General features: G+C 35.3%; 1 long non-coding RNA gene across 5 annotated transcripts in view; it reads right to left on the bottom strand.

The window, feature by feature from the left end:
* Window positions 1–18,768, bottom strand: part of LOC141581431 (uncharacterized) — a 263,107-nt gene that overhangs the window by 227,849 nt on the left and 16,490 nt on the right. For all 5 annotated transcript variants that reach the window (XR_012514030.1, XR_012514029.1, XR_012514026.1 and 2 more), the window contains exon 2: window positions 6,043–6,161. This is a non-coding gene — a long non-coding RNA (uncharacterized LOC141581431). The remainder of the gene's footprint in view (window positions 1–6,042; window positions 6,162–18,768) is intronic.

Genomic DNA, 18,768 nt, shown 5'->3' with positions numbered 1-18,768 from the left:
TTCTAAAGCAAAATTATAAAGTATTTTCTATCTTCAGAGCAAAGACTTCACAACAAAAACTTCATTATTTTTACGGTGAGTGGAGTGTATTTTAATCTGTTTAATATGGTGAGGGGTAGATATTACCAAAAGAAGAATGCCTAGGGCCTTGCATGGTCTTATTTGATGCAAAACCAGGGTTCATGACGAGACAAATGGGTGATGGGGACTGTACCAGTGGGTGAACTCTCTGAATTAAATCTTTGATGCAATAGATATGAGGAAAATCCAACTCCATCAGCTTCCTCCAACCCATGAAGTTTTGAAAAAGGAAGTCATTCTAGCTGTTTAAATAAAAAGACCTCCTTCATTTGTTTCCAAATGTTTTGAATTTGAAATTAACATAAAGGAAAATCGAAAAAATGAGCATTTTCTCTTTCATTCAATTTTTATATTTGAATCATTTATAATTGATCAGCACCGGCCTGTTCACAGAGGAATTTAAAATGCATAATCTCACTCAATCTTCACAATAATCCAGTACGATCAGTATCTTTAGTTCCACTGCACACATGGGAACACAGCTTCTGAAAAGCTCCTGACTTGCTGAAGATAAAACACCTGGGAAGTTTCAGAGGCAGAATTAAATACTAAGTTTTCTGCACTCTTATAACTGGTTGATCTTGCGAGTCTTTATAACATCTCAATTAGGCAAACACATTATAAGATTTACAATTAAAGGAAATGGAAATGTGCGAGAAGGCAATAAAAAATAATTAAATTTGGGGGTAAGTATTCTAGAGGAACTCTTTCTGCCACCACATCAAAAATCCTAACAAAAGACACACAAACACATTTATATTCACCAAAGAATAACAGGATGTTAATTTTGTTTTCTATCTGGGTGTATAGGAAAGCAGAGGAAACAGCTCTTTGAAGGAACAACAGCAACTGGAGAAGGCCAAACTTGAAGAGGTCACTTTGAAAGCAGGCTTGAGGAAAAAGGTCAGAGAATTGTTAGTAAGTGATTAATTTTGGATCTAAGACAAGGAAACTGGCTCCAGCATGCTAAATAACCAAGTAAAATGAAAAGAGTCCTAGTACACTTGTAAAGTGCCCAGTGGCATGTGAGCTGGCTTTTCCTCCCCTTCATCACTGGAACAGGGTTAGTAAAATAAATTGTGACACTTTGTATTAGCAATAGTGACCCCTCTGCTTTCTCAACTGTACTGGGTACACTACTCTGCCTCCTTGCTATTGGACTTGGCCATGTGATTGCATGCCGTGCTAGCAAACCAGGTGCAAGCAGAATGTTTGGGATCAGTAGACTGATAATCTGTCATGGAAAATATGTGCCTAAGATAATGTCTAACCTTTCAGCCAGAACTTTAGAATGAGACACATGAAACCATTCACATGTGTCAGAAGCTGCTGGTTTGAGGAGATGAGAAACACATGTCTCCTGACAGGAACCCAGACAGCAGGATAGAGCCGGGAATCTGAAGTCCAGTTCAGCCCAGCCAACTTGCAGCCAACCTGAAGACCCATGAACATGAGAACAGGTTTTAAGTCTCTGAGTTTTGGAATGGTTTTCATGTAGCATTATTATAACAACAGCTACTTAAGGCAGAGATATACTCCAGAAATTCACCTCTGTGAAGTACTAGAATCTATTAGAACCAAAGCAAGGAAAATAAAAAGTAATAATAAGGAGCAAAAATCAATAAAATTGAAAACACAAAAACAATAGAGAAAATAAGTGAAGCCAAAAAGTAGTTATTTGAAAAGATCAGTAAAATTGGCATACCTCTGGTAAGATTAATAAAGAAATTAGAGAATATACAAATAACCAATATCAGGAACAAAAGTGGGAATATCACTATAGACTCTGAAGACATCAGCAGGATAATAAAGAAATACTATAATATAATATAATACTATATATAATATAATACTATAAACAATTCTATACACACAAATTTGACAGCTCAGATAAAAATGGGTCAATTCCCTAAAAGATGCAAACTGCATGACTCACTCAATATAGATAATTTGAAATGCTTTATAACTTTAATAAATTGAATTCATAATTTTAAAACTCTCAAAATAGTCTCAAAATTACATATATATATATATATATATATATATATATATATATATATATATAAACATAAATTTCCAGGCCTAGAAGTTTTCACTTAGTAATTCTATGAAACATTTAAAGAACAAACACCAATTCTACACAACTTCTCCCAGAAAATAGAATAACACATCTCAGTTCATTTCATGAAACTGGTATTACCCTGATACCAATCCAGACAAAGATAGTACAAAAAAATAAAGCTGGACAAAAACAACCAAACTCTGCAGACCTATAATTCTTAGGATTAGAGACACAAAGATCCTAAACAAGTTAGTAGCAAAGAGAATTCAGCAATGTAGGAAAAAAAACTATGCCCCATGACAAAGTGAATTTTACTCCAGGAATGCAGAAGTTGTTTAGTATTTGACAAGTAATTAGTGCAATTCATCATTGTTAAAAGGAAAACACATTATAATATCAATCTATGTAGAAAATGTAGTTTATCAAAACTCAGCACACATGTATGATTAAAAAAAACTCTCAGAAAAATAGCAGCAAGGAGGAGTTTCCTCAATTTGATAAACAGCATTTACAAAACCTGCATTATACATTATGGTTAATGACTGAATGATTACCCCTAAGATTAGGAAGGAAGGAAGAATGTCCGTTTTGCCACTCTTGTTAAACATAGTGCTGGAAGTTCTAGCTAGTTCATAGGTCTAGAAAAGGAAAGAAAAGATGCATAAACTGGAAAAAAAGAAATAAAACTGCCTCTATTTACAGATGATATGATTGTCTATGTACAAAATCCCAAGGAATCATACATACACAAAACTGGAACTAATAAGAGAGTACAGTAATGACAGGAGATGCAAGATTAACATTTAAAAATCAATTATATTTCTATATACTAACAATAAACATTTGGACACAAAAAATGTAAAACATTATTTGCAATCAAAATATTCAGTATTATGAAATCAACAAACATCTAGATTAATGGAAAGACATATACACACATAGATATATGTACACACATACATACTCTCATAGATTAAAAGACTAAACATAGTAAAGATGTAAATTTTTCTTAAATATATACAGGTTTAACACAATTTCTATAAAAATCCTAGCAAGATGTTTGTAAATATGAGCACGATTATTCTAAAATTTATGCCAAAAGGCAAAGAACTACAATAGCTAAAAAAATCTTTGAACAAGAAAAACTGGGAAGAATCAATCTACCTAACTTGTAAACTTATTACAGAGTTACAGTAATCGAGATGGTGTAGTATTGGAAAAAGAGACACATTATTTGATTGGACATAATTGAAAACAGAGAAATAGACCCAAACAAATATGTCCACTTGACTTTTGACAGAGATGCAAAAGCAATTCAATGGAGAAAAGACAGCCATTTCAACAAATGATACTGGAGTAATTATATGTATAGCTACAGGCAAAAGAACTCAGGTCTCACACTTAAAAAAGAATTAATTTAAAATGGACCCAGTACTCTAATATATAACGGTAAACTATAAAATTTTTTAAAAAAATAAGAGAGTGACTCTGAGGAGATTTGACAGCAAAAACACAAACCATAAAATAGTAAATTGATAAAACTATAATTCATCAAAAATGTACAATTTTGCTTTGTGAAGGACCCTGTAAAGGAAAGAAAAGACACGGTGTACACTGGGAAAAATTATTTTTAAACTACATTTCCAACAAAGGATTAGCATCTAGAATACATAAAGAACTCTCAAAATTCAACAATAAACAAATAATTCAATTAAAAATAGGCAAATCACATGAAGAGACACTTTACCAAAGTATACTTATAGGTAGATGGTAAATAAGTACATGAAAATATGTACATTACTAAAAAAACTGAATATTAAAATGCAAAAAGATATCATTACACACTCATCAGAATGATTCAATGTAAAAAGTATGGACAAAACCAAATGCTGGCAAGGATGCAGAGAAACTGAAACACTTATATCTTTCTCACGAGACTGTAAAATGGTACAGTCATCCCAGAAACTGGTTTGGCATTTTCTTTAAAAAACAAACAAACAAACAAACAATGTAACTACCGTATGAGTGAAAAATTGCACTCCTGGGCACTTATTCCTGATAAATGAAAACTTAGGTTTACACAAAAACTTGTACATGAATGTTTACAGCAGCTTTATTCCTAGTAGCCAAAAACTGGGGAAAAAAAAGAACCCAGATGTCTTTCAGTAGCTGGATGGTTAAGTAAACTGTGTTATATCCACAGCATTTTTTAAAAAAAAACTACTTTGCACTAAAAATGAATGAATTATTTATACATACAATTTGAAAGAATCTCTAGAGAATTATGAGAAATGTAAAAAGCCAATACCAAGAGGTTTTACACTATGTGTTTCCATTTATATAACCTTCTTGAAATGAAAAACATGGAAATAAATAACAGATTAGTGGTTGTTCGGGATGAAGAAGGGTTAGGGGTGGGAGGGAATGGATGTGACTATAAAAAGGTAACATGGGATCCTCACCACCAAGGAATTGTTCTCTATCATTGTATCAAGGTCAATATCTTGGTTGGGATATTGTGCTGTAGCTCACCATGTGCTACAACTGAGGGAAAGGATATGAAGGATCTTCCTCTATTTTATCTTACAACTGCATGTGAATTTAAAATTATCACAAAATAGTTTAGTATTTTTAAGTATGAGTTTATTTGGTTAGTTATTTTTAGTCATATTTGAAACTTGTATCTCAGAGCCTCAAAATAGCTTATTTTTATTTCCACTGCAGGCCATAAAAAATGAAAGGGAGAGAGGAATGGAGAAGGAAAAGAGTGTGAGAGAGGCAGAAGGAGAGTAATCATTTTATAAATATTTATCTTATACTGACTATAGCCCAAGCATTGTGTCATGCAATGAGGAGGTCAGAGTTCCTGCCTTTATATATGTTATATATATATATATATATATATATGCATATATATATGCATATATATGCATATATATAAACACACATATTAGATATATATACACACACACATACACATTCACAAATATAAACAAAACTTTATATACCATATATATTAATTTAAAAATGTTTGCGTAATTGTTTTTAATAATAACCTCTCACTTCCTCAAATACACCAGTGTTTTTACTTACATAATTAAGTTATAACTTTTTAAAAAAATTTCAAACAGTATGTTTGTAGTGGTGTTTTAAAGGTTGAGGGCAAAGTTAGTGACCTTGAGAACAGATAAATCTAGGACTTCTGCTTTCTAAGGAGACTGAAAAGTCTTCACAAAGAGCATTAGCATAGCCACCTTTTAGCTGTGTATTGGTCACCAGGTATTACTGTCAACATCATAGGATTCTAGAGTCATTACTGCTCAAGGACATTAGGTACTACATTGGTAGAGAATTTTGTGCAAAAGAACTAGAAAGATAGATGAAGATGGAGAAAAATGAATGTTAAAATCAATACATACATTAGACTTCTTTTGAATCAGTTAATCTTTGAAATGTCTATTTTAAAAACACAAACATAAATGAGCATGCTAATCTATTAAAGTGTTTGAAACTTTATATAATAGGTTAAAAATCTCTTATTTTCTTAAACAATTAAATCTTGGAAAAAGATATAGTGAATCATTCTTGTTAAATATGTGTGAGTTTTTTTTTTTTTTAAAGCACGGGAAAAGCAAAAATCTGACAACAAGAAAACTAAAGAAAGGAATAAAATAAGCAAAAAAACTAGATAATTAATTCATTCGGAGATAATATATAAATTCAGAAAATAGAGGAGAACTACTTAATTAATAATTAATGCCCCTCAAAAAGAACATTAACTTTGGGAGGCCACGGTGGACAGATCACTTGAGGTGGGTAGTTTAAGACCAGCCTGATCAACACGGAGAAACCCCGTCTCTACTAAAAATACAAAATTAGCCCGGCGTAGTGGTGCATACCTGTAATCCCAGCTACTCAGGAGGCTGAGGCAGAAGAATCACTTGAACCCGGGAGGCGGAGGTTGCGGTGAGCCAAGATCACACCATTGCCCTCCAGCCCGGGCAACAAGAGCAAAACTCTGTCTCAAAAGAAAAAAAAAAAAAAAAAGAACATTAATTCTATAAAGTAATAAATCACAGATGAGATGATAAAACAGCACACTGATAAACAGAGATTTCAGAACTAGATAAACATAAAGAAATGAAAGCAAAACACCTCCATTTAAAACTAAAATAGTAACAAAACACAATATTACGTGCTAAAAACTTCATTAATGTTATAGGGGAAGGCATGAGAGAGTCTTAGTGAATCCACATGCTGGTGATGGCAGGAAGATGGGTTGAAAAGGCAGAGAACAAGAGATTAGTGTGCACAGAGAGAAGATAATGGAAACAGAAGACAGGGTCAGGCCTAAGGATAGTTGAGAAGGTAAAATACCAAAATACAGAAACCTGAAGGAAGAACCAAACAAAGGCATACTCTATTCAAATAAAATTTATGTATGGAACTATACATATATATATATATACACATAATATTTTCAATTTGTGATAGGTTTATTGACATAACCCCATTGTAAGTAAAGGCGCATTTATCTATCTTATTATCTATCTATCTATATATATGTAGAAGCCTCATCTTTGAAGCCTCAAGGAGACAAAAAATGTTTCAGCTTTAATGGAAAATATCATCAACATTTATCATTTAGGTTCAACTGACACTTTTAATATATAATTAACAAAAGTAAAAATAAAAGGATAGTGAAAAACAAATTCATTTGAAATTTTACTAAGAAATTAAACAAAGCAAAGCCAAACTATTACCCTAGGTTTGAAGACATACATACACACACATACAAACACATATGTAAATATCTATATACTCTATGCACCCCCAAAAATATATATATACCTCTCCACACCAAAAACGGGTGGTGTAATTTGAATGCAACTAAATGAACCTGGAATATATAACTCTTGTCCATTGATTTCAGATTTCAAGTTAATTTCTCACAGGCTATACCTAATTATTATGTTTTAGTTCTTTTTCTTTCTTTCCTTTCCTTTTCATGGGGGGGGGGCACTTGCATTATCAAAGCACAGTAATTCTAAAACTCTGATGGTTCCTAATTTTGCTAAAGAGAAATGGACGTTTTCTTGGCTCCATGATTGAAAAATATTTTCAGTTTTAGATTTACAGGCATCATTGAGAATGCTCAATTCGATGATTTTTTTTCTCATTCCTACATCATCTAATTTCCTTTGCATAAATGCCTGCCTTAAGCATTTGTCCATTTACAAACTATATTAAGTAAATACTGGTGCACAAATTTTACAAAATGAAATGATTCTGATACATGTTCCTTTAGCAAAATAAAATATTGTGGATGAATTCCTTCCTGTTGAGTGTCATCTTTCCCTTTTTCCTTAGAAATAATATTGTTCATTCATTAATTCCTGAGTCTGAGAAAACTCTTTCAGAACTTCAAACCCTGAAGACTCACTGTCTGAGATTTTCATTATGGTCAGATTCAACAATGTCAGAATGCTACTATCTGTTTCAGAAGCATTTATCTTCTGCTTCATTTAGTAAGTGTGGAATATCTTCCTCTGCCAATAATTATTTTGTCATTATGGATAAAAAAATTGAAAATTTTGAATTCTCAATGGTGTTTAATGAAAGCCAAAAAAAGAACAACAAAAAATCTCCTGATTTCTTTGATACATTCTTGAAACACATTTCAATACTTGAGTAGCATAATAAAACTGCCACAGGATCATTCTAAATAACATTAAAAGTATGGGATAAAATAGCAGACTTAAGGTAATATGTATATATTCTTATATCAGTAAGCACAGACAAATTTAGTTATTAAGAGCGGGGAAGGCACCATCAGAAGGGTTTTTTAAAACACTGTAAGATATGTGAAAGTTATCTAGAGTTCTGTTTCCCAGTCATGATAACTTTGACAGTTAACAACAATTAATCAATCACTTAAATAAATAGTGAACTCTTGGACACACCACATATTTTATAGGTTGGTAGAAGAGGTCTGTGGACCTCCTGCATCCCACAAATAAACAAACAGGCAAGAAATGAGAATAAAGTCAAGCAGAAAGGGAGCAGCATTGAATACAGATAACCTATGCTTCTACTTCTTAGAGCCAAGAGGAATGAAAGGGTCTATCTTGAATATTAGAGAGAAGGTTGCAAATGCCTGAGGCAGGGCCAAAGAGGCAAGGAGCAAGGTCACAGAGGCAGGGAGCCAGGTCAGAGAAGCCAGGACTCACAACAACAAGGAGGCAGAGAGGCAAGGAAATCACCAGGACTGTGGGCAGCAGGGAGGGGTGGTGCCCTGAAGTCACAGAACTAAAGCAACATGAGATACTTGAACAGCTACAAGAAAGGGAAACTCCGGCTAGGCCTCTTGTTCTGAGAAGGTCAAAGTGTTGCTAGGATAGAAGCATCTCCAACTTGCCTTTGAAGGAGAGATTCCCCAAGTTGGGACTATTGGACTAGCACAAATTAAAAGCAACTATGACCTCATAAAGTCTGCCAAACAAATGAGAAGGTAAGTTATGAATGACAGTCAAGAAAAAAAACAAGGAAGGAATAAATTTAGACACTAGGACAGCAGATGTGAAAAACTGTCACATACTATATATAATTAAAACCTGAAGAATAATAAATCAGAGATAGTAGAATAATATCTACAGGTGTTGGGAAAAACAACACTCAACCTAGGATTGTGTAGTCTGCGAAAAAAAAAATTTTGAATATAAGATAAGACAATAAATATAAGGGCAAAGTAACAAAAATGTTTAAGGAAGTAATACATTGTGAAATTACAAAAACAAGTATACTCCAGGGAAAACCTGAAAGAATGAGCAGACATTTAAAGAAATGAAATATTTAGAAATATAATCATCGAAATTTTTAAAAAACCTCAATACTTGATTAAACGGCAGTTCAGATACAATTGAAAAGAGAATTAATGAACTGGAGGATATGTCTGAAAAATGTTTCCAGAAAGTAGGTAAGGTAATTAAGGAAATGAAAATATGAAAAGAAGGTAAGCCACATTTGAGACAGAATGATAAGACTGATCCGTACCTACTCAAAGTCCCCAAAATAAAATTGGAGAACAAAGAAAAAAGCATTTAAAGAAAATTTTCCAAAATAAATACACATGATTCTACAGGTCCCAACAGAATTACACATTTATATTTAACCCAATGAAATCTCAGAATATCAAAGACTCAAAGGTCAGTCAAGCAGCCAGGAAGTAAAGACAGATCACCTAAAAATCAGTAATAGTTAAACCATCTCAGACATTTGACCACAGAAATGGGAACCAGAAGACAGCAAAATGTACTTCCAAACTGTGGGAGTAAACCACTGTCAGCCTATTGTATTGGGTACACAATTAAGCAACATTATCCTTCATAAAATAGATAATAATCATAAAGGCAACACTTCTACGAAATTAGAGCTGTATAAAACTGAGAAATTTTGCCACCGGGTAACCTACTTTAAACATACAATAGAAAAATCTACTTCAAGAAGAATTATGCTAGAAGGATGGTCTGAGATATAAGAAATAATGGTGAAAATAGAATGATAAACAGGCATGTAAACCCAAACAAACACCATCCATATAAACAATAATGTCCAGTATGTGGGTTTTTAAAAAGCAAATGAAATATTCAACAAGAATACTAACAATATCATATAAGGCATAAGGGGGAAAGACATAAGCTAAACCATTTTTTAATTTTCTGGGAGAAGTATCAAGATATTATTCAACTTTAAAACTTTGTTACATTATATATATATATATATATATATATATATATATATATATATATATGATGAAACTTCAAATGTAGCCACTTGTCCTATGTGTTCAGTAACAGAAGAAAAAGTGTTAAAGCATAACTGTCATTGTAACTTGCAGACACATTACTGGGAACAATAGGAGAATTTAGCAAGATGGCTGCATTTAATATCAATATTAAAAAATCATTTGGAGGCCGGGCACAGTGGCTCATGCCTGTAATCCTAGCACTTTGAGAGGCCAAGGTGGGTGGCTCATTTGAGGTCAGGAGTTCAAGATCAGCCTGGCCAACATGGCAAAACCCCATCTCTACTAAAAATACAAAAATTAGCCAGACATAGTGGCAAGTGCCTTAAATTCCAGCTGCTTGGGAGGCTGAGGCAGGAGAATAGCTTAAATCTGGAAGGTGGAAGTTGCAGTAAGCTGAGATTGCGGCACTGCACTCCAGCCTGAGTGTGACAGCGAGACTCAGTCTCAAAAAAAAGAAAAAATTAGTTGGAGTATTAAACACCAGCAACAGACAAAGTAATTTTAAAAGATGTCAAATTAAAATGGCAAACAAAACCTCAAAGACCTTAATACAACTAATAAAAATTATATGACTTTAAACATAAAGTATTATAAAACATTAATAAAAGAAATTAAAGACAAAATAATAGGTACTTGTGCTCATGAAATAGGAAGACAATGTTGTAAAAATGTAAATTCTTACCAGTCAGTCTACAGATCTGAAACAACTTCTACAGAACTCTCAGGAGGATTTGTCATGAAAGTCGACAAGATGATTCTAAAAACATATGGGCTTTTCTTTGTCTTCCTTTCCCTTCCCAAACAACTCAATTCTAAAGTCATTAGGGGGAGCACAGCCAGCAAGGCTTCATATGGGTGGAAGAGGGGAAAGTATACCACAGTGGTAGGGACCCCAAATGTGGTGAGGAGGGTGTGTCTGTAGTAGGGCTTTCCAGAGCAAGTAGGCAGAGCCTGGTCAGGGAGACGAGGGCGTCCGCACAAAGGGGTGGCCAAGCATGGGTATCCAGTTCACCCAGAGGGGAATGGAGGTGTCCACATGGAAGAATGACTCAGAGCAGCGAGTCAGACCACAAGCAGGATGAGAAATGCATCTTCTTAAAGGGATAGGCCTTGGAGATTTGGAGACTGTTGTGAACCGAATGTTTGCATCCTCCTCAAATTCATACACTGAGGTTTTAATGCCCAGTGAAATAGTATTTGGAGACAGGGCTTTTGGGAGCTAAATCAGTTTAGATGAGGTCATAAGAGTAGGGCCCCCATGATGAGATTAGTGGCATTACACACGTGCACACACACTCACACACACAGACACACACACACACACAGTGTCAGGAAGAATGAGCACTAAGATTGCTAGGACACCTTTGAAGAAAAAGATTTTACCCACCTGCCAGCTACACTTAATGGTTCAGAGGCATACCAATGGCTCAGATTAACCAATGTAATAGAAAAGAACGCCCAGAAAAGGATATTTACATATATGGAACTTTGATCTATGGCACAGTTGCCTAACAAATCAGGGTGGAAAGGAGGCTTATGCAGTAAATAGCGTTTTGATAACGGAATGTTCCTGTAAGAATTCTGAAAGACTCCTTTGCTTGTCAAATCATCCTTTCAACTCCACAGCCTGTCCAGGTGCTTAGTTTTGGGATTATGGGTCACCCATGTGACCTTTTATGAATTCCCAACCAAGTATCTTTTGACCTGAGATTAAAAAAAAAAAATCATTGTATTTCTTAATTGGTTGCCAACATTAAAAACTAGTAAGTTGATATTATATAAAACTCTAGATGGCTATTTTTCTTTTCTTGAAAAGTCTGTGACAGAAATGAGCCTACATGCTTGCAAATGGTTACACTTGCAGCAGAGTGGTGCCTGATCTAGTGGGAACACACCCTCTAGTTCATCAAAGAATTTTACTGCAGGTTGACACTGCCTGTCAAGGCCCTCTAGACAGTGGAGCTTTCTATCCGAGTCTAGTCTAACGTGTTCCACTGTCCCATAGGGCAGCCATTAGGTCTTTTTCGACTTTGAGGGTCTGAGTCAGGCATCAGTGCTCATTGCTTTCTAATTATTTTGACTTTGTTCCTTTGAGGATTCTCCATTCTGTCTTCCAACTACTTGCTTACATTGCTTTCTTCCCTGAACTCCACTGTAAGTTCATGTATTCTCTGTAAGACTTAAATGATTGCTTATATCTTTTTTTAAGGTAGTGGTAGGAGGGAAAAGGAAGGGCATCTAATAAATTTCATTAGGGTTTAATTTGTCCACTTTAAAAAATACCCTTTTTGAGGTGTATAATTCGAGGGTTTTAGCATAGTCATAGAGTTATGGAAACACTGTCACTATCTGATTTTAGAACATTTGTATCACCCCAGAAATAAATGCTGTTTCCATGAACAGTCACTCCCCATTCTCTGGTTGTGTCTTTGAAAACATTACTCCTACTGGAAGTATTATACTTTGGTAACTATTAAAGTCATACAATTCGAGTAACAGACAACAGATTGTAAAGGATTTTGAAGGGGATGTTTGTTTATCTGGATCTGCTTGGTGTTTCTGAATTAACCCCTTGTGACCCATTAATTTCTCTAGTCCTCTTGTCCTCAAGGCTGTATGGTCCGGCAGATTGACTCGAAGCAAGATTTGCCTCTGATAGGTGGTTTCTTTATTTTATAAGTCTGCTAGGATTTTCCAGGCCTTCCCTTTCATTTCTAGGTACCTAAAGCACACTCCTTATCCCATCTTCCAGAGTCTTTCACTACAGGGCTCCATTCAGATATATGTTCCCTGCTTTGGAATATGCCACGTTGTGAAATGCCTCCATGGTCCCACTCCCATGCCCACATCACTAGGACTTCAGTGACCTAAAGTGATTTAGGTGTTAGGAAAAAAGCAACAATGACTAACCTTATTCAAATGACAGCTATTGGCACTTTTTAAGTAAGACTTCGAACTGTGAAATTTTAGGCTTTGGGGAGAATGTTGTTTTCAATGAAGGGGTGGAATGAATAAGCACCTAACAAGATCCTTCCCTAGTGTGAGTGACTTTACACAAGTGGTTTTTCTACATTCTTCATTCCTAAGTGCTTAAGTCTATAATGCTAAATCTTTTCTGCCTTTTCTTTTCTTACAGCAACATGGTGTAGTAACAGTTCCAAGCTTTTTATTTCTCTGTGGTGCAAAGAGAAAGGAACCACAACATTGATAAAAGCAGAATCAGACTCCTAGGGCTGCAGATGGGGTTTAGCGATGCTTCTAAATACAATTTTTTCTACTGATAAATGTGATACGTGCTAACAGTGGATATTTTGGAAAATGCAGACAAGTACAAAATATATTTTAATCACCTTAAACCCCAACAGCCACTATTAGTGTTTTAGTATGCTTCCTTCTAGTCTTTCTTACTCTCAGTATGCCAATTCCCCAAATGTTTTCTCCTCTTTAACTCATATGAGCTAAATTAAACTACCTTTGATATAAACATTGACTCTTAACCCTAGAATTAGATATTGAAATTTTTAATCAATTTTTAATTTTTTTAAAAATAAATACAAGCTTATTGAGGACATTTGGAAATTGCAAAAAGTTATAAAGAACAAAATAAAAGTCATTTCTAATTCTGGTTTTCTTTTTCTTTTCTTTTTCTTTTTTTTTGAGATGGAGTCTTACTCTGTCACCCAGGCTGGAGTGCAGTGGTGCATCTCAGCTTACCGCAACCTTGGCCTCCCGGGTTCAAGGGATTCTTCCACAGCTGGGACTACAGGCACATGCCACCACGCCCAGTGAATTTTTGTATTTTTAGAAGAGACGGGGCTTCTCTATGTTGACCAGGCTGGTTTCCAACTCCCGACCTCAAGTGATCCACCCACCGTGGTCTCCCAAAGTGCTGGGATTATAGGCATGATCCACTGTGCCTGGCCGAGTCGTTTCTAATTCTACTATCAAGTGATAAACACAGACTCCCATAATTTAAATAAATTCTTAGTTACAACAAGAAAACCTGAGTCTAGTCTTCATACTGCTATCTAAAACAGTACAGATTACTAAAGCAGCATTACTGTCTGGGCCCATGGTGGCCTTTCCCAGAGTTATGGGGAATGAGGGCCACTTCATACACCCCAAGGCATTGGTAAGCTCCTGCCATTTCAGTTTTCTCTTAACAGAATTTGGATTCAAACAAAAGAGCACAGGAATGAAATGAAGACATACGTACATACGACATGCTTTTCTAACCACCAAAGGCCACAGTCACATCGATTAGGACTTGCTTTGTTAATTCACCTTGAAAATTGAAAATTCACATCCTTTCATTAATTATTTAAACTAACAACTCTCACATCCATTAGAATATATGAATATGGCACTGTGAGAACCAATGATCCAGAGACAACAGTTACCTCCTGTTAACAGTTTTTTCTTGAAATTGATAGAAGCGAAGAATTTCATAAAAATGAGAGAAAAGGTTGAAATATTTGAGAATGATTTTTCTTACAAATAGTTAACAAAAAGTATGTCCCAGATTCAGAAGGCCCAGCCAATCTTGTTGGCACACCTCACTTTTCCTCTTCTTTTCTCGTCAGTAATCATGCATTCTCTTGGTTGTGCTCTGCTCTGAACGCGGAACAACTTCCAAGTACCCTTTTTGTCACTATTGCCAAGTTAGCAAGCATTCTTTAAGCCTGTCACTATCCAAGACCCCTCTGGAAATGCTGAGTAGCAGGAAGCTGAGGAGAGCAGTAGCTTCACTAGGAAAATATCCAGCAACGCAGAACCAGTTCGCATGTGCAGAGAGCTCATGGAGTTCAGTAAGGTCCTGAAATTTTTGTCTCATGTGTCATGAAATGTTAATTTCTATGATGTTTCTGTCTCTTTTAAACTACATTTATGAAAACAAATTGATGACATTTTCACCACATTTTGAGAGTGTATTTGGAATGATCTGATTTAAAATGTAGACTATATACTGTGCACGATCACACAAATTACATGGGGGAGGTTGAGGGAGCATCATTTCAAATATTTCAGTTAGTCATATTGCATTAAAAATTGCTTTATGTTTGTAGGAGGAGCATTCCAAATGTTCCTGAGTTTTCTAAAATGTCCAATTTCAAAACTTTTTCAGCCACAATCACAAGAAATTAAATCAGACAAAAGGCAAGCTCAAAAACTTGCAGATCTTAGCACCACAACATCAAAAGCCTAAAAACAAAAATGAGGATACTGAGAGAGCCAAAGTTCATATGAAAAGGATAACCTTTTGAGGACAATGATGAGAGGCATGTTCGTCAGGGACAACTGAGACCCAAGCGCAGTGTGAGGAGTGGCTGGCCCCAAGGGGCAGGCAGGCAGCTTCTAGAGCAGTTGAAACTGAGACCCAAGCAGATGCCCCTGGGACTGCAAGGCAGGACAGGTTTGCCATCAGCAGTTAGAACTAGAGCCCGAGGGAAATTTGGTCGCCAGTCAGGAGAGACACACCACGCATATTAACATGCCATGGACAGAGAAAACAATGGCTTTAATATGAGCCTCAAACCGAGGAATTCAATATCAGTTTGATGTCTGAAATGTAGAGTACTGAAGTGGTTATTAACACGGAGGAAAGAAAATCACCAAAAAAACAAAAACAAAAACAAAAAAAACCCCCACAAAACCCTAAACATTTTTAAATTGACATCAAGATAAAAATCACTGCATGTTCTTAGGGTGCAGCAAAAGGAAAGTGGATTCCTGTAATATGTCGGGTTGCACTGAGTCTCTGGCACCATCCTTTGTCTTCTAAACATCCCCAGTTACCACAGGACATTTCCTTCACCTTAAACATTAAGAGGCCACCAGGGTGGAGGCTTGAAATCGCTAGTGCTGACTAGTGATTGAGCTGGTTCTTTATACAACATGCCACACAATGAGAATAGCATTCTTATGTATACCACATGTAGCAAATGTAGGTATATACGTATATCTGAAAAATATTTTTTGCAAACTGAAAACTATTATACTTCTATTTTAATATTATAATTATAGAAAAACATTACAGCACTGACTTTTTAAATAAATTCTACATTACAATGATTGTGGGTATGAGCTCTCTTAAGGAAAACTGAACAATATGGCTAGCAGTAAAAGAGAGAGAAAGAAAAAAAAAGAGACCGGAGGGAAGGGGAAAAGTGAAGTAGCACCGCAGCGATTGACCCAGCATTTAAAATTTTAAACTAAGAGAAACTAAGCTGATTTTCTTAATAAGAAGGTGAACCAGAGAGAGATTTTGGTTTATGACTGAAGGCTAGCTAGAACAGATGTTCCTACTCCTGATACACTTCCCCTTTTTCTGCCAGTAGAAGAACCAGTTTCCGCAACCCCAGCCTCCCACTCTCCCATCCTTAAAAAAATCGTCTTTCCTTTTGTTTATTGTGGAACTACCAATTACAGTCACAAACCCATTCCGAGAGATGGAAACACCACCAAAGAGCTATGTTAATTAAATTTACTTTCTGAAAAATTTGAATTAGGGATAAAGTACTCAGGTGTGGAAGGTGTTTATAGCTGGATGAACCAGTGGAGTCACCTCAAAAACAGGGTCAAATTTCTGTAGCTAAGAGTCATATTTTGGCAAGCTAATCTGTATTGCATTTTCTTGTTTAAGTTATGTGGTTTTTTGTTTTTTGTATTTTTTTGATTTTTTTTTCTTTCAATCAAAGAATTCTTAACTGTATTTCTGTGGATGCAGGGACCATATATAAATTCTCTATTTCAGTCTCTGTGCTGGCTCTGTACTTAATTCTTGGTAGGCATTCAACTATTTGCGGAATGATGAAACAGAATGGGTGAATAAGTGGATCCCCACTCCTAAAAAGGGCTTCTTGCCCTTAAGATTTGAACAGTAATTTTAATAATAATTTGTATCTTAAAACTAAATAGTTGAGACTATGACAGAAATAAGTATATTAAAATGAAAAGTTAATATTTCATATTAATATTTCTTCTCAGGATCTTCTCAGGAAGATCCTGAGAAGAAAGCAACAAACGTGTATCAGCAGTAAGTGTTGAAGGACATCTTAGATTATGTGATCTAGGTGAGAAACATTTGGAAAAGCTTTGTGTGCTCTCTCTCTCCCACCCCACCTATCTCAGAAATAGAACAATAAAGATTTCTAGAAAATTCATTCTCTTTTCCCTCTCCCACTCTCTCCTTCTCTTTCTGAATAATTTAGTCCAAAAGCCAATAGGTAGGGTAGAACGTAATAATACAAAGAGAGAAAGTAGAATGCAAGTCCAGCGCCAAGTGTGGGAGCCTAAGCAGCGTGAAGAAAGCCTCTACCCAGTGGCCCTGTGCACATGCCAGAGCCTAAAAGGGGTGAGGCAGTTGTAGACATGGGGTGACGGAGGTGCTGGTGATGAGCAGTTGGTATCTTGTGAGTGGGATTGATCAAGTAAGTAAACATATTGAGAGTGATGGAATCAAGTTTCTCACTGTTAGAGAAAGGAGTTCTGTATATGCATAGGCATGCGGGTATATATATATACATATATATATATATGCATTTCTAATTAAACTTTACTTTTAGGTTTGTTTATCAATTTCTACAATATATTTAAGTTTCTTTGATAAATAATATGCTGATAATTATTGTATTATAATTCAGATAAAAGATATTAGGTCTTATAATCACAAAGAATATTTTAAAAATTCAATTTATATTCATATTTTATTGCGATTTTACTATCAATAAAAGACCTTCAAGAATTAAAATGTTAAGATAAAATTACATGGGAAAAATGGAATGGAAATATGAGGTCAAAGAGAAAATGGAACAATGTAAAATTTCTGATAAATGAAGAACAGCTTATTCATATATTTTTAAAATTGACAATCCTGCATGTTCCACACATATACCCCAGAACCTAAAGTGCAATAGAATATATTTTAAAAAAGAAAAAAAGAAAAAAAACTGATGATGGTGGGCATAAAGCTGCTATAGTATTTAGATTATATTTGATACCTAAATTATAAACAATATTACCATTTTGTTATCATACATCAATAATTAAAACAGCCCAGAAGCTGCATCTTTTGAAACTAGTTTACTTTAGGCTGAAAACATTTTATATCAACTTAAAAATGGACAGAAGGATAAATGAATTTCCAAAAAATGTTAAAAGGCAAGCAAGCAGCCCCTAAAGGTAATAAATGAGAAAGAATAAAATATTCTCATCTATTATACAACTAGGAAAATGGAAATTCACAACAATTAATGTTCTCCAGATCACAGTCATAAGTGATGAAACTGGGAGAGTCTGTTTGACTCTGAATGTGTAAATTTCTTTCTGGGCTTTCACTTTCCCCGCTTTTCCTCACTCCTTTCCACTTCTTGTCCAGCTTATCTTTCCAACTGTTGACCCAGCTGACCCACAGCAGCCCTAAGACCACCACTAGCTACTTGGCTGTAGACTCACAGAGACAGTAGCTGCACAGAAGCCACAGCTTCTCAGACACCTCTCTATGGGCTCCCCCTTCACAGTCCAGTTTGGCCACTGGGTATGCTGTGCTTCACAAGTTCTCTGCAAGCTTCAGCATGTCCACCTGCCATCGTGCTTCAGGGAGCCTGGTTAAGGCTTTAACTTAGATCCTCCAAATTTCCCTTCTGCACTTGCACTTCCCCAGCTCCTCCCTCAACTGGTAAAGTCTAGTTCCTATAATAAATCTTTTATTCCCATAATATGTATGATGGCTCTGCTTCCTAACATAATTATTGTTACCTAAGGTAATTCCAGAGTAACAAAATCTTATTATTAATGATCTAAAACTTTTTTCTTGCTC

This window comes from Saimiri boliviensis, chromosome 15 (genome assembly GCF_048565385.1).
Source record: "Saimiri boliviensis isolate mSaiBol1 chromosome 15, mSaiBol1.pri, whole genome shotgun sequence".
Classification (NCBI taxonomy): domain Eukaryota; kingdom Metazoa; phylum Chordata; class Mammalia; order Primates; family Cebidae; genus Saimiri; species Saimiri boliviensis.
This window is presented reverse-complemented; position numbering and strand designations above follow the sequence as displayed.